The sequence below is a fragment of the Molothrus ater genome, chromosome 1, assembly GCF_012460135.2.
Source record: "Molothrus ater isolate BHLD 08-10-18 breed brown headed cowbird chromosome 1, BPBGC_Mater_1.1, whole genome shotgun sequence".
NCBI lineage: Eukaryota > Metazoa > Chordata > Aves > Passeriformes > Icteridae > Molothrus > Molothrus ater.
In genome coordinates this window covers 87608109-87622138 of record NC_050478.2, presented here as the reverse complement: position 1 = coordinate 87622138, position 14030 = coordinate 87608109, and positions in this window count along the sequence as shown.

Below are 14030 nucleotides of genomic sequence, written 5' to 3'. Positions count from 1 at the left end.
AGCTAGGTGTAGAAACAGTGAAAACAGGAAAAAAAAAAAAGAGGGGGGGATAGGGGAAAGGAACAGTGAAAGTTCCAAAAGTCAGTATTCTCCAGAACAATTCAAGACAGCTGCTCTGCATTAACCATTGAGACACAGTTCAGGAATATGAGTCCCTTGGCTTCTCAAGGATCTCAGTCCATCGGTAGGATCAGCCTTCCCCACTTCATTTCTCCCTTTAGGCATGGCAGAGCTGTGTGGTGCCCTCCTGCTCATGCAGTGCAGATCAGCTGAAACCTGAGAGGGAGAGGAAAGACAGTGACAGCATCAAGGAACTCACCAGGGAGGGAGGGGTAAGCAGAGCAAGGTCCTGGATGACTCACAGTGGGGTTTCAGCGCTCACCAGGAAATGTGGCCATTTCCAGTGATTACTACACTTTCATTTGCAGTCTAAAGTGTAGGAGGCATGGCCCTCAATATGCATGAGCAAACGGCACCGTCTGAAGGCTGAACCACTACAGCCTTAGCATAGTATCCCTCTGTATTTCATTCCATGGGAAGGATCCCTTCATTAACTTCCTGCCAGGAGATACCAGTGGCAGAATAGCCTGGCACCACTTTTGGCACACCCCTTATCAGTCACATCCAACTCCTCACTCTCTTATCACTGATCTCTGGGAGACTCCACACTACATTTCTGTTGGTTGCCAGACCAAGGAGTACTCCATATCCATGGAGTAAGTAAGTCTGGGAGGTGGGTGCAGTAACTCCTGCCTACTGAGCAAAGTAAACACGGCAGAATATTTCCCAGCAATGCCATACACAGTTACAAGCACGACCAGATAAATGTTAGGCTTACTCCAACACAGGATTATGGTGTGGTTTGTCACAACAAAGCCAAATGAGATCCATGTTACCTCCCTCATTTGCATGGCACACACAATTCCTGGCTTTGGTGCATGTATAATTACTGAGAAGTGATTCAGGGAACACTAGATCCTGCACTATGCATTTGGCTCCCCCCTTCCCTCAAGTCAGGGAAGTAAATATAGAAATAACTTCACAGGAAAATTTGAGTATTATGTTTCTAAAAAGAATTTCAAGAAAGTAACAGGTGACTAACATTACTGATGTAACAAGAATATATTAGGTGAATTTCAGAAGTAAACCTCAATCATGTTACCTATGCCTTAGGGTATTAAGATGTGATGCAGACTTGAGAGTTTTAGAGACCTCTGATCTGTGTTCCATTACAGGAACATGAAAGCACTGCCTTACAAAAACAAGAGGGGAAAATCAAATAACACTGGAGTTTTAAAAAAGTTGGTGCATAATGTCACATTAAAAAAAAGATATATTCTTATTATATTTCTGATGTAATCATGAACCTTCAGCTTGAGATCTTGACAGAGTGCTACTGTACTAAAATCCATACTGAAAAGTTTCCATGGTCTCTTTTTCTTAAATTTTTATTTTTTTTTTTTTTTAGCAGAGCTTTAAACAAAGAAAAAAATTCTGGAAGTAGCCACAGGTGAAACAACACACTACTTTCTAGGACACCAGTCCAACTGGTTCCAACTGGATAGAAGGAAAAACAAATCATCAGGAGGAAAATTAGGCATTAGAGCAGGTTGCTCAGGGTCATTGTGCAATCTCCATCCTTGGAGATTTTTCAAGACACAATTGGATAAAACACTGAGTACCCTGGTCTGATTTCAGAGCTGACCCTGCTTTGAGCAGGAAGTGGGACTAGAGACATCCTGAGGTGCCTTTGACCCAAATGTTTCATGCTCAGCTGAGTAGCAGGTAATGATTTTGCTTTGTAGTGAAGCATTTTTTTTTTAACATGTAGAATGGGGGCTTTCCTTTCTTATAAGGAAAAATAAACTCTTCTGGATATTTACATGAAAATGGAAGGTGTAGGAATGTCAGCTGCAAACATCTGAGCCTTCTGAGCCTTCTAGCTAGGGTGGTGGCTCAAAAGGTGTGAGACCCAGCTCCACATCTCTGCTGCATGACTCAGAGTAGAAGTTTGCCCCCTGTGCCACTCCAGATGGGTTGCCAATGTCACACCATTTGGATCCATGTTTGCCTCAGCTTGCTCCTAGATGTCTTGGATATGTTTGTGGTCACCATGAGGTTTTGGCTCAGCAAGGCAGCATGGTTTGGGGATTAAGTCCTGAGCCCTCTGGAATCCAGCAGCGGTCAAAGGTGGTACAGTGCCTGCTGTGGCTTGGCCCAGCCTCAGACTGCTCTAAGTTGTTTGTGGCCCCTCTTTGTTCACTGAGCAGCACTCTGAGACTCCACAATAGCCCAAGAAAGGTCATGTTGCTGATTTCCTCCTTCTCCTTAGCACATGCCTGTCACGGCCTAGCTCTGCAACGTAAGTATGGGATAACAAATGCCAGCACCCAGATCCCAGACCAGTGTCCTTTGTCACCTTATGGACAGTACATAGAGATTGCAAAGGAGCCCTGGGGGAGGACAGTGTTTTCAGCATCTCTGAGAGCCTATTCAGTGCCCTCGAAGGCTGGCTGTGCTGCACGGAGCCAAAAGTTCCCAATGGCTAATCCTGCCCCTAAAACTCTCCTTCTGTGCCCTCAAGCACAGCATTTCCCCTCTCTGTTGCAATTTCTTCATCTGTAAAATTGGGATAATGACATTTTGCTAACTCACAGGACTGCTGTGAACTTTAATTAAGGTAGGTTTTGTAAAATGCTGTAATGAGGGAAAGCACTAAGAACAAGTAGATTATTTAGTTAAGCTGGCTGGTATGGTGCTGCCAGCCTTGCCTGAATAACTCAGGATCTGTATGCACACACCAGAGATTGCTATTCTGTACACCTTCAAAGATAAGCATTGCAGGCCTTGAGTCCTGGGCAGGCAGGATGCATTTTGGGAGTGCCCCTTCCTAAGAAGAGTGGTGTGCAGCACCTGTCAAGAGTGACAGAATGGGTCAGGCTGAAGGGACCACAGTGGGTCATCTGGTCCAACCTCCCTGCTCCTGCAGGGTTATCCTAGAGCACATGGCACAGGACTGTTCAGATGTTTTTCCATATCTTCAGTGAGAGAGACTTCACAGTCTCTCTGGAGAATCTGTTCCAGTGCTTGGTCACTCACACACAAAGAGGTTCCTCGTGTTCAGGTGGAACTTCCTCTGTTCCAGTTTCTGCCTGTTACATCTTTTGCTATTGCTCAGCACCACTGAGAAGAGCTGGATCCATCCCTATTACACCCCTCCTTCAGATAATCAGAGACTGATGAAATCCCCTCTGACATTCACTTCCCACCTTCTTTTTCTTTATTTTGTAGACAGTGAACAATTTCGATTTACCAAGATCCACCTTAAAATGGAATACAAATCAGGATAGTTGTGATAGCAAGGAATGAATGCACAAAATCCTCTTTCTGTGTATAGGAAAGCCACAGGTTTATACAGATTAAAGGTAGGAAACCAAAGAACTTCTGTACTGCAGGGGGAGCTATTATAAGGTGACAGCATTGTATCCAAATGCCTTTTCCTTAGTGTGTGAACAGGAGTTTTGTGATGGAGGTGCTCTGTTTTGCTGCCACCATACAGACACAGACCCTCCTCTGCCATAGTCTATAACTTGCATAATGTGGCTGAGGCAGAGTTTCTTGCAGGGAAGCGAGTGGTGTGTCCACAGTGTGCTGCAGGAGCATAGAAGGGATCACCCTGCCTGATGTATCCAACTCTTCAAATGCCCTCAGCCTTCATGTCACTATTTTCTCTACACTGGACAGCTGGACAGCAAGGCTTTGGCCATCTGGCAGCACTCAGTAGAGGGATGACAATCACATAAGTCCATTCAAACACTGTGTCTCACAGGTATGTGTCCACCTGGATGCTGTCTTTCATTTTGCACCTTACAGCAGCAGCAGGTGATGAAAGTCATCCTCACACCTTCCTTCCAGTTCCTTTGCCACTTCCTGGGCCAGGAGAGAATCAGCTGCTGTGAGCTACACTGAGCAATTGAGCAAGTGAATGGAGGAAGGCAGCACCCAGACAGGGAGGACTGGGACCCAAGCTGTGCCTCAGAGAGCAGGAGTCAGGCAGTCAAAGGGACAATGCGGGGACATTGTGGGGATCCTCTCTGTGGGGATCTTTCACTGTCCTTCTTCTACACCTTCTTCCAGGTGTAGAAGAAGGACAGTGAAAGATCCTCAGGCTGTCACCACAGCCTTGCCCAAGGAACATGGCCCTGCTCTACTCCCTCCCTGCTCACACGCTGCCTGGTTGCATCCCTTACTTGAGAAAAGACCAGTCCCTCCAGTCAATTCATCTGGAGCAGTGAGGTCTGGGACTCCATATTCTCTGAGGAAGATTTAATCTGTCTGGCTCTTAATACCACCCTCTTGCTCCTTGATCAAAGATTATTTAAGCTATTATTGAAATATTGTGCTCAGACTTCTATTATGGCTGGTATTCACAGAAACAATGCTCCTCACTAGCTGAGCAAATAATGTCGAGCTGTTTGTTTTAGACAGAATTCCACATATTCACTTTATGTTACTTTCACACTGCTGGTCACGAACAATGACACTTGTCTAGGGCTACAAATAATTACTGGGAATCATATTTCAGTGACATTTCCAGCAAGCTTCTACAGTGAAAATTCATTTGCAGCATGTCCAGTTCCTAGACATTTCTTTAAGTATCAGACACCTGATTGGCTTTGGGGTTTTGTATTCTGAGTGCTAGACTTCCTCACTGTGTTTCCATTCTTTACATTTTAACCATGTTTGCAAAATGTCAAACATCTAAATCAGTTTGTTTTCTGTCAGGTATCGAAGATTATTGTCTGTAGTGATCAGCTGCCACTAACCTGGCTGAATCCAGGCTGCTTGTTTGCTAGTTCTGCTATGGACACCTTGGCTCCCAGGTATTCTCAAGCTTGAGCATTAGCACAGTATCTTTTTTACTGCAAGATTCTTTAGAGTGGAAAATACAGAGTCAGAGCAATAACCACAGGCCAAGACTAAATGTTTGATCTTGCTGCTCAGTTTAGATATCTGACATGGCATATATGGACATGTATTTTCAAAGCTGAGCTATTTAGTCCAACCTGAAAACTCAAGCTGCTGATAGGAGCTATAGATCAGGCTTATGAAATTAGTAGATGCTAATTGACAATTCTGGAACTTTGCCAAAAAAGTTTCTGTCAGCGTTTTTTTGTTGTTATTTCAATTTGGTTTGCTTGGTTTTGGTTGTTTTTTTTTTTTTTTCAAGTGCTTCTGGGAAACAGAATCATCATAGAATCATAGGATGGTTTGGGTTGGAAGGGACCTTAAAGATCATCTAGATCAATCCCCCTGCCATAGCAGGGACACCTTCCACTACAGCAGGTGGTGGCTCAAAACTTCATCCAATCTGGCCTTGAACACTTTCAGAGTTGGGACACTCTGCTCCCCTTTTTCGTTTGTTTGTTTTTAATAAAAATTTCATAAAGTTTTTTCCAGGCTATATTTTGGAACAATTAGTGCACTTCAACTGCTGCCCCACTTAAGAGAGAGAATTTACATTGTTGAGATTCATCATGAATTTGAAAACTGTTGTATGGCAAGTCTAATAATCCAAATTATTGTTTGCTAATCCAATTAAGCATTTTAATTAAACTGTGCAAAGTTCAGTGCTGCTGTGAGGTTTTATATCTGCCTCTTGGTTCATTTTATTTTATAATTTTTAGGTGTTATCAGATGACAGAGCTCCAACTCAGAAAAACAAAGGTGAGGTGTCTGAATATTGGCATACTGAGTGGGTAGCTCTCAAACACTCCCGTCACTCTTTCCTGAACAGTCAAGTCAGATAGAATTGCAGATCCTATCATTACCAAAGGCATCCAGTCCATTCCTCTGCCACTGGCTCACTCCTGGTTGTGTATTTACTTCTGTTTCCTTGTGACCATCACCCAGACATCAAATCTGCTCAGAATACTCTTATGGGATCTGGGCCCAAACTGATGTAAAAGATTTGTTACATAAAATAGCAAAGCCCAGAAATAGGCTGAGGGAGTGCACATGAACTCCGTTAACTCCACCTAAAAAAGGCAAACTGAAGTACACCTAAGCTGGAGTTGCTTTTTACTTGACAAAAGAGCCCTACTGTTTAAGTACACCCTTTACTCCACAACATGTCTTGTTACATCTATTCTCATTCTTCTGGAACAGTAGGAAGAGGAGAATGATAACTCCTCTATGGCCAGATGTGGGAACCCTTTCCCCTCATATGAGAAAGAGTGACCCACACAATACTCTCTTCTTCCTAAGCAAAGCTGGAGGGAGGCAGAAAACCAGCCTTCCCAAGGGGAGAGGTCTGATGAGCTGTTACATACCACTGTGCTGCTCTCAGGGTCAGCGTGAACTTTGAGCTAGCAACCAACTCTGCTCCGAGACTGCAATCTTTCCTTTCCCCTGTGCACAAATAGTGCTGATTCTGAACCAACAAAAAGGGACTAACCATCCTCTTAGGCAAGCAATATGACCATGACTGCTCCTCCTCTGCTTGTAGATGGGATATCAGATCTTGCCTCCACTGGGTGGATGGAAACAAAAGCAGTACAACTCATTGCAGGCACAGGAGTAGGACAGGCACTCATCTTTCCTGACACTTCTCAGGAGAAAGACTAGCAGAGCTTTAACTCTGCTCCATGCTTCTACAACAACACCAGTTGGACAAGAAAAAGAATAGAAAAGCAGCCCTATACTTGCCCTATACTTTTAAAATTTTATTATACGGAGCTTTACTCTTTTCTTTGCCAAGTTCATATTGTCAGAATAGTTTCTTTTATTTTTAATAATTTTAAACATTAATTTTTTATTTTGAGGTTTTTCATTTTGAATGATCTTATACCTACAAAAGTCTCCTCCGAATCTGCTTCAGGAAGACTAGAAAGGGCTGTTTTCCTGCTGTGATGTGGGATGTTAGACAACCCTGCTGCTTGATGGGGGAAGAGCCAGGTTCCATGCTGGCAATGGGCTTCTCATCAGTTGCTGATTGAGTTTTATAAAATTATACACTAGCTGATAGCCAAGATCTGTAATTGTGCTATGACTGCCAAAGGATGCAGAAGGAAGATTCCAGCCATCAGGCCACCACTCTTGTTAGCATGATCATTAGCTCTGTCCTGCATCAGAATTTAGAATGTGCTTTATCTGGGACTGGACTTCAATGCCTCCCACTGCCACCAGCATAGCCATCTGTCACGATGTATTCCTGCTGTGGAAAGCTTGGTGTTGGTGTAGCACAGGTTGCAGTGTCTTCTCAGTCAGTGGCTTCACCCAATATTAAAGGCTAATTAAGATCTGGAGTTGGCTATCTCCTGGCTGATCCTTTTTCCTCACCTCCAGCAGCAGCAGCCAGGGAGCTCTTCTCACCCTTTCTGAGGCATCCTCTACACCTCAGAACTGGAGGCACTGCCCCTGCACAGCTCCCAGCTCTCCCAGTTGGCTGGGTGGAACTCCTGTTTGGGATTCAGTTTGGGATTGCAACCAGGCTTATCTTATCTGCAGAGGTTTTTGCCTGAAACCAGGCCTGAAGGGTTTTCAGTCCTCACAAGTGAGAGAGATTTTTTTGTCTGACTTTTACCAGAGGAGGCTATACCCCTCTGGGTTTCATTCTTTTTATGTAAACAACTCTCTAGTCTATGTAGATGTGCCTCCAGGCAGGTATAGATACATTTTAGGAACTGAATAAATACCTCAGCTACACATTTGATCTTGGCAAGCAGGGAGTTATTCCACCATGCAGGATGAAGATGGCCCTTGTAACACAGGTAGATAAGAGGTAACTTCCCAGAGATACAACTCTGTTCTAACTTACACATGGCAGTGTTCTTTTCTAGGCTATCTGAAGTCTCGAAAATAATTTCTTTCTATCCAATGCACTTTAAAGATTCATAGTTTTCACTCTTACAAAAAACCAAAATTTTCATTATTGAATCAGAGAAAGAATAAAATGCATGCTTAGTTTCTGAGTTTGGAGGAAGGGTGATAAGCATGAGAGTCCGAGAGAGCACATGGTGACACCAGGCACTAGGCTTGGCTGGGTACAGTTCCATTTCTTCTGCTGCTCTTGGAAAATGAAACGGGATTACCTTTCTCCCCATGCCTAAGTGGGTGTTTCACAGAAACTGTCTGACTGACTGAGGGGGCCAGCCACATTCACGCAAAACACAATTTTCTGAGAAGCTGGTCTTTGAAAGAACATGTGCATCAACAAGTAAACACTTTCTCCATCCTATTTTTTTTTTTTTAACCTGAGAGGCGAGTCCTTCCCCCACAGTGAAAGAACCCTTGGTAAACTTCAGCTTGGGAGCCCAGCCGCTCCTAATATTAGCTTGCGCCACTATGCAAATGCAGCCCTGGTGTTCCCACAGTCTGGGGAGGGACCCAATCCCAGCTTCCCACAGCATCCAACAGCTGCCTACAGCCTGGGCTCTGCCACCACTGAAGACTGCAGCATTTGTCTGCACTTCAGTTCTGACTTGGCTTTTCCCTGCTTCTGTCACCGGGTGTACTTGTTGCAGCTCTGTGCTGGGGAGTCTCCCTCTGCTCTAGTTTTCAAGTGCAATAAAACATTAATTGCTGAGAATACACAACATCAGCTGCTAACATTTAAGAAAGACAGTGAAAGCAAGATTTCAATCATAATGCTTTATCTCAATGCCTACATGTAAACCTAATCCAGGAACTTTCTGTTTACATTTTCTGGATAACTGTATAAACCTGCTCAGCAATTTCAAAAGACATTGAAAAACCACAAAACCCTTGGGTTTTTTTTCATTTTTAAATTTAATCTTGCAGCAAAGCATGTGAAAACATTAAACCTCCTGACAAAAAGTAAGCAGTCCATTTCTCCACACTCAAGAGCTATTCCAGTAGTGCACTGAAACTCCTTTTCACTCAGGTCAAGCTATATTGACTCAATTTCTCCACTAAACAGGATCCCAACCTGGAGACAACGGAACTCTAGTGTTACAGGGTTTCAAGCTGATAGCTGCAAGTGTTTGGCTCAGTGGTTCTGGGATAAGTTTTGGGCCCTGTTTGAGATGGTAACATGTTGGTATGCCCCTGTGGAGAATCAGATCCATTAGAAGAGTTGAAATCTCTTTTCTTCCCACCTCTCTTCAAAAGGCCCCCTCACCTCCCTGGAGCACAGGATGGGAGCAGTCAGTACCCCTCACCCTACCACTGATTCTCTTGCATCATGCAAGGCAACCTCAATGAACAAATGTTTACAGCCCAGTCTATTCTCCCATTTAATTTTGCTCATCTATGATGGTGAGAATACTTAAATATCCAAACAGAGAATACTTATGGTTGCCTGCCTGTTAGCACAATTTTTTTACGCCCGCCTCTAAAACTGTAAACATGGGAATGAAACATCTGTTGTGCTTTCAGCAGGAAAAGAGATTACAGTGAGGTACAACTACTAACATTCTTTATTTCTGGCTCAGATTTTTTTTTAATTGCAAAGAGTTTTAACACAATGATCTTATACACAATAAAGAACTTACATTTAAATAGGCTTGCAATTATTTTCACTACATCTTAATAATTTGAATGACACATGCCTTACTCTTTCATGAGCTGCCAGGGTAAAAAAATCCCGTCCAGCCCAGCAAAATTCTCTCTGCATGGCTTCACACCAGTGAACAGTAAAGGAACACTCCATGAATCTCCAGTCTTCACCTAAAGCTGCCCAGTGACTTTCAGGGGTGCAAATGGTCCTATTGTAAGGGTGTAAGACAGATATTTTCTCTGCTGCAAATTTAGAAGAGTTCATAAATTCAAATTTGTAAAGGAGTCAGGATTGTGTCATTGCTTTTGAAAGCAATACATCCAGTCAACTGAGTTCATGTGTGGCTGAAGGCACACCAAGTATTTTGGAGAAAATAACTGTGGATATTGTTGTTCACATAAAAATGATGCTGTATAAATTTATTTGTTCATTTCAGTTCATTACAGAACTGTCTGTATGAGGCTTTTTTTTTTTTAGAATGACTTGATTTTTAGACAGATTTCTTCTGCACTGTAACTGGGACTGTATGAGGCTTTTTTTTTTCATAGAATGACTTGCTTTTTAGACAGATTTCTTCTGCACTGTAACTGGGACTACACTTAAGGGAAATAGAGCTAAACAAAGAAATAATTGTTTCCATCTCTTCAGCAATGTGTTGTAATATTGCTAAAGTTATCAAACTTTCTTAAGAAAATATAAAAACATTTCTTTATAGTTAAGTCATAGGATGAATAAAACGAAACTTATTATATTAATAATTTATATATTTTTAAACTTCTCTGGCTCAAGATGTAGTAGCCAGCACTTTGCTGTGTGTTATTATGCAGCACTGTCTTCTGAGCAGAAGCAGCCCTTAATAAAAGAAACATATCTTTCTGTATCACTGACTTTAGAAAGATGAGAAAAATAAATTTATTTCTCTGCATGCTTGGGATTCACTGTGTTTGCTCCCGATAAATTCAAAGGATACAAATTTCATCCCAGTGATATAAGGAGGATCTTTCTGATCTTTTCACATACTCCAGCCAGTCTACAGGACTTTACTTTTGGTTTTGGGAAAGGGCTTCTGAAAACCTGCCAGAAGTTTTTCCTGGTGATTCCAACTGGTAAATGCCATAGGCATGGGAATATCTCAAGCTGACATGAACCCCCTTTTCTACCATTTGGCAGCATCACAACCCTTTCTGTGGTCTAAGTGTCTCTCCACCTTACACTGCCATCCTCTGACAGAGGATCCAGAGAGACTAAAAATACTGTTAAATAAAAACTCATTTATGTGACCAGAGAAGGAAAACAGACTCAGAAGAACATTAGAGTGTTCTGATGCCATCACTGCGAGATGGCATAGGACAGTGTGTGCACAGCAGAGTGTCTGGCAATAAAAAGAGGAAAATGCTGGGCAAGAAGGAGCCTCTGTTGACAGTACATGTACATTACTATTTGATGGAGGAAGGGAAGGAGAGGAGAAGGATTTGGAATAGATTTCCTTCAGTTGGTGCTGCACTCTTATGAAACGAAAACCCCACAAACTCAGTACGCAAGTAGTATGTCAGGAAACTTTAATGATCAAGTAGATGCTAAGTCACAAAATCTCTCAAAGATTTTCCCCTCCAGGTCACATATTGTGAAGAGATACTGCTTTCCAATCCTATGATAGATTTTGCTTTTTTTACTGGGATAAATTTGCATTTGTGTCTGACAATCTATCTAGGAAGCTGAAGTCCATATACACATAAGAGAGTTCATTAGGAAGTAGATGGTGCTGTTTCCTTCTATACTCAGATTATCAGTCAGATATAAATAACATTTTAATGAACATTTATTTTACATCCTAAAATGAGCTGTTTGCTGTTTAGGAAAATGCAGTTTCTAAAAAACAAGAGTTACAGAACATTTCTACTTTATGAAAACACTTCATAGTATGTCAACAACATAGTATGTCCTGCTGCCTGGGGAGGTGGTGGAGTCACCATCCCTGGATGTATTTAAAAAAAGACTGGATGTGGCACTCAGTGCCATGGTTTAGTTGAGGTGTTGGGGCATGGGTTGGACTTGATGGTCTTGAAGGTCTCTTCCAACCTTGTGATTCTGTGATTCTGTGACAAATGAGGTCCATATCCCTCAGGTTTCAGCAAAACCTGTGATGGATAATGTAAGATTAGAAATACAAATTGATTTAAAAAAAAAAAATTTTATTTCAACTATTGCCACTGATGGTTCAGTCTTTCAGCTTGGATTTTTCTTTCCTGTTTTCTTGTTACTGGTAGGCACAGAACAAATAAACTGACTCGGCAGCCTCAGTTTTTTTTTTCTTTTTGTTGCTTTTCCACTTCTGCTCTCTTAGAAATACTTACTTTCACTGACTCATCTCTTCATTTGTTGACTAGTTTGCCTCCAACAAGTTCCTCCTCTTGAAGCACAGAGCCCTGGCTGCCTCCTGTCCCTTGTACTCTCAAACAGTTCAACAGGTGAAGAGCTGAAGTCTCCAAATGAGGAGGGGATCTCCTTTCTGCCACCAGCGTAACATCCAGGCAGTGGAGTACCTAGAGTATCTGACCTATGCATCTTTTAATTAACCAAATCTAATGTGATGCTTGTTCATTATAACCTTCACCTTTGCTTTATTGCTCAGTCGATTTTTAATACACCTTGAAAGTTTCCAGCAGTTCTCCTAAGTGGTTTGTTGCCTATCAGACCTATACAAGGTCTCATTCAGCATTGCAGTCTCAAAGGTATTTTTGTTGCAAATTTTAGACCTCAATAATTCATGCACAGCACAAGAAGCCATGGCTATCTATTTTCAGTGGAGATAGTATTAAAAGATGCATAATTATGGTTAGAAAATGTTCCTAGAAAACTTTACTCTTTCAGCATGTGATTATTGCTTATAGGTAACATTCTGAGCAGTCTTCTAGGCTCACCACAGATTAACATCAAAACAGTTCACCAGTGGAAAGATGCCTCAATTTTTCAGCTGAGCACCTGTTATCTTTGCAATTTAACAAAGCATTGAAAACATTTTTCATTAATGCCTTAAACCTAATAATAAGTTTGAATAAGGATAATATTCATTATTATTTCTATGCATTGAAGTCACTACAAAACTGATAAAATTCTTACTAAAGGAAAGAACATATGATTAAGTCGTATTGAACCTGCTTATTAGATGGATGGGAGGCATTGTAAAGTGTTCACACCTCAAGAAATATTTTCTTTCTGTAGATTTTCTAATGGAAAGTTTTTTGTTCTTACATGTTTATGAGCAAACCTCTCTGGATATACAAAACCAGCTCTTTGAGTGGACACATTTATTCTTCAGTGAGCTACTATTTTATTTATTCTGTCAAAAAAAAAGGATTTTTTTCTGTATATATGGATTAACATGGACAGCAATGGCTGCCACAATTCATACCTACTGAAACACTGATATTCTAAATGGAGAAGTATTAATTTTTTTTTTTAATGGAGGACTTTTGAAACACTTGGAGTAAAACATGATAAAGAAAAGTCCTGACTACCTATGATCATGTGGTACCTTTTGCAGGAATTCATCCACCAGCTCCAGCACCATGGCCCTATGACTGGGGTAACTTTCTGCCTATTCAAAGGCATATTTCCATTACAATTGTAGGAGAGAGATTTAGTATTTTTCTAGGCTGTTAAACAGCTGCTGCATTTCAGTGCTAGTAAAACAGTTCTACACATAATTTTCCTTTTTTGAAATGAAAGTGTTTTGGGATCTCTCTAGATGAAAGATGGACTAGAAATGCAAATTATCCTTAGCCTCATAACTCAGAATTACCTTTGTATTTTCTTCTAAATCTGTGTCTGGAAATATAAAAATCCTGAAAACCAGTGACATTAGACCTGCTCATATAGCTGACATGCTTTTGGGGAAAATAAACAGATAGAACTGTCAGCTGCTGCATGAATGTTGTAATGGAATGAGTGCTAACGCTGAAAAGATCTCCTTTAATGAAATTTTTAATAAAAAATTTAATTTGATTTATGTGTTTAGAGAAACAGCCCCAGAAAATTAATATCCAAAAGCTTGAGTGAATTTATGTCATAACTTCTCAAGTTTCTTTTTCCTCCCAGTTTTATTAACATAGACATTTGGTTTGCACCAATACTTGCTCTTTGAATCTGTATATGTAAGTTTGCTCTAAGTAATGACTGTAACAAAACATACCTTGGCAGAACCTTGCAAAATACAAGCCTGTTTAAGTTACTCAGTAAAGATAACATTTCTCCAAAAATGCAGAAAAAGAAACTCTAGCTGCATGTAAATTAATTTTAGAACACTCCTTTGCATAGAGTGAAAGTCTGGCAGGCCAGAAAAAATCCATAAATGTGATTGCAGTGACAGAAAGTAAAACAAGAGAGAGATCTCTGATGTCCAGGCAGCACATGCATGCCCCGTCAGGAGAAGTCTCTTCACAGAACTGTCGATGGCTTTGCTTCCTCATCCCCATGACATGGTTGCCTCCATTTCCAAGCTTTCCAAAAG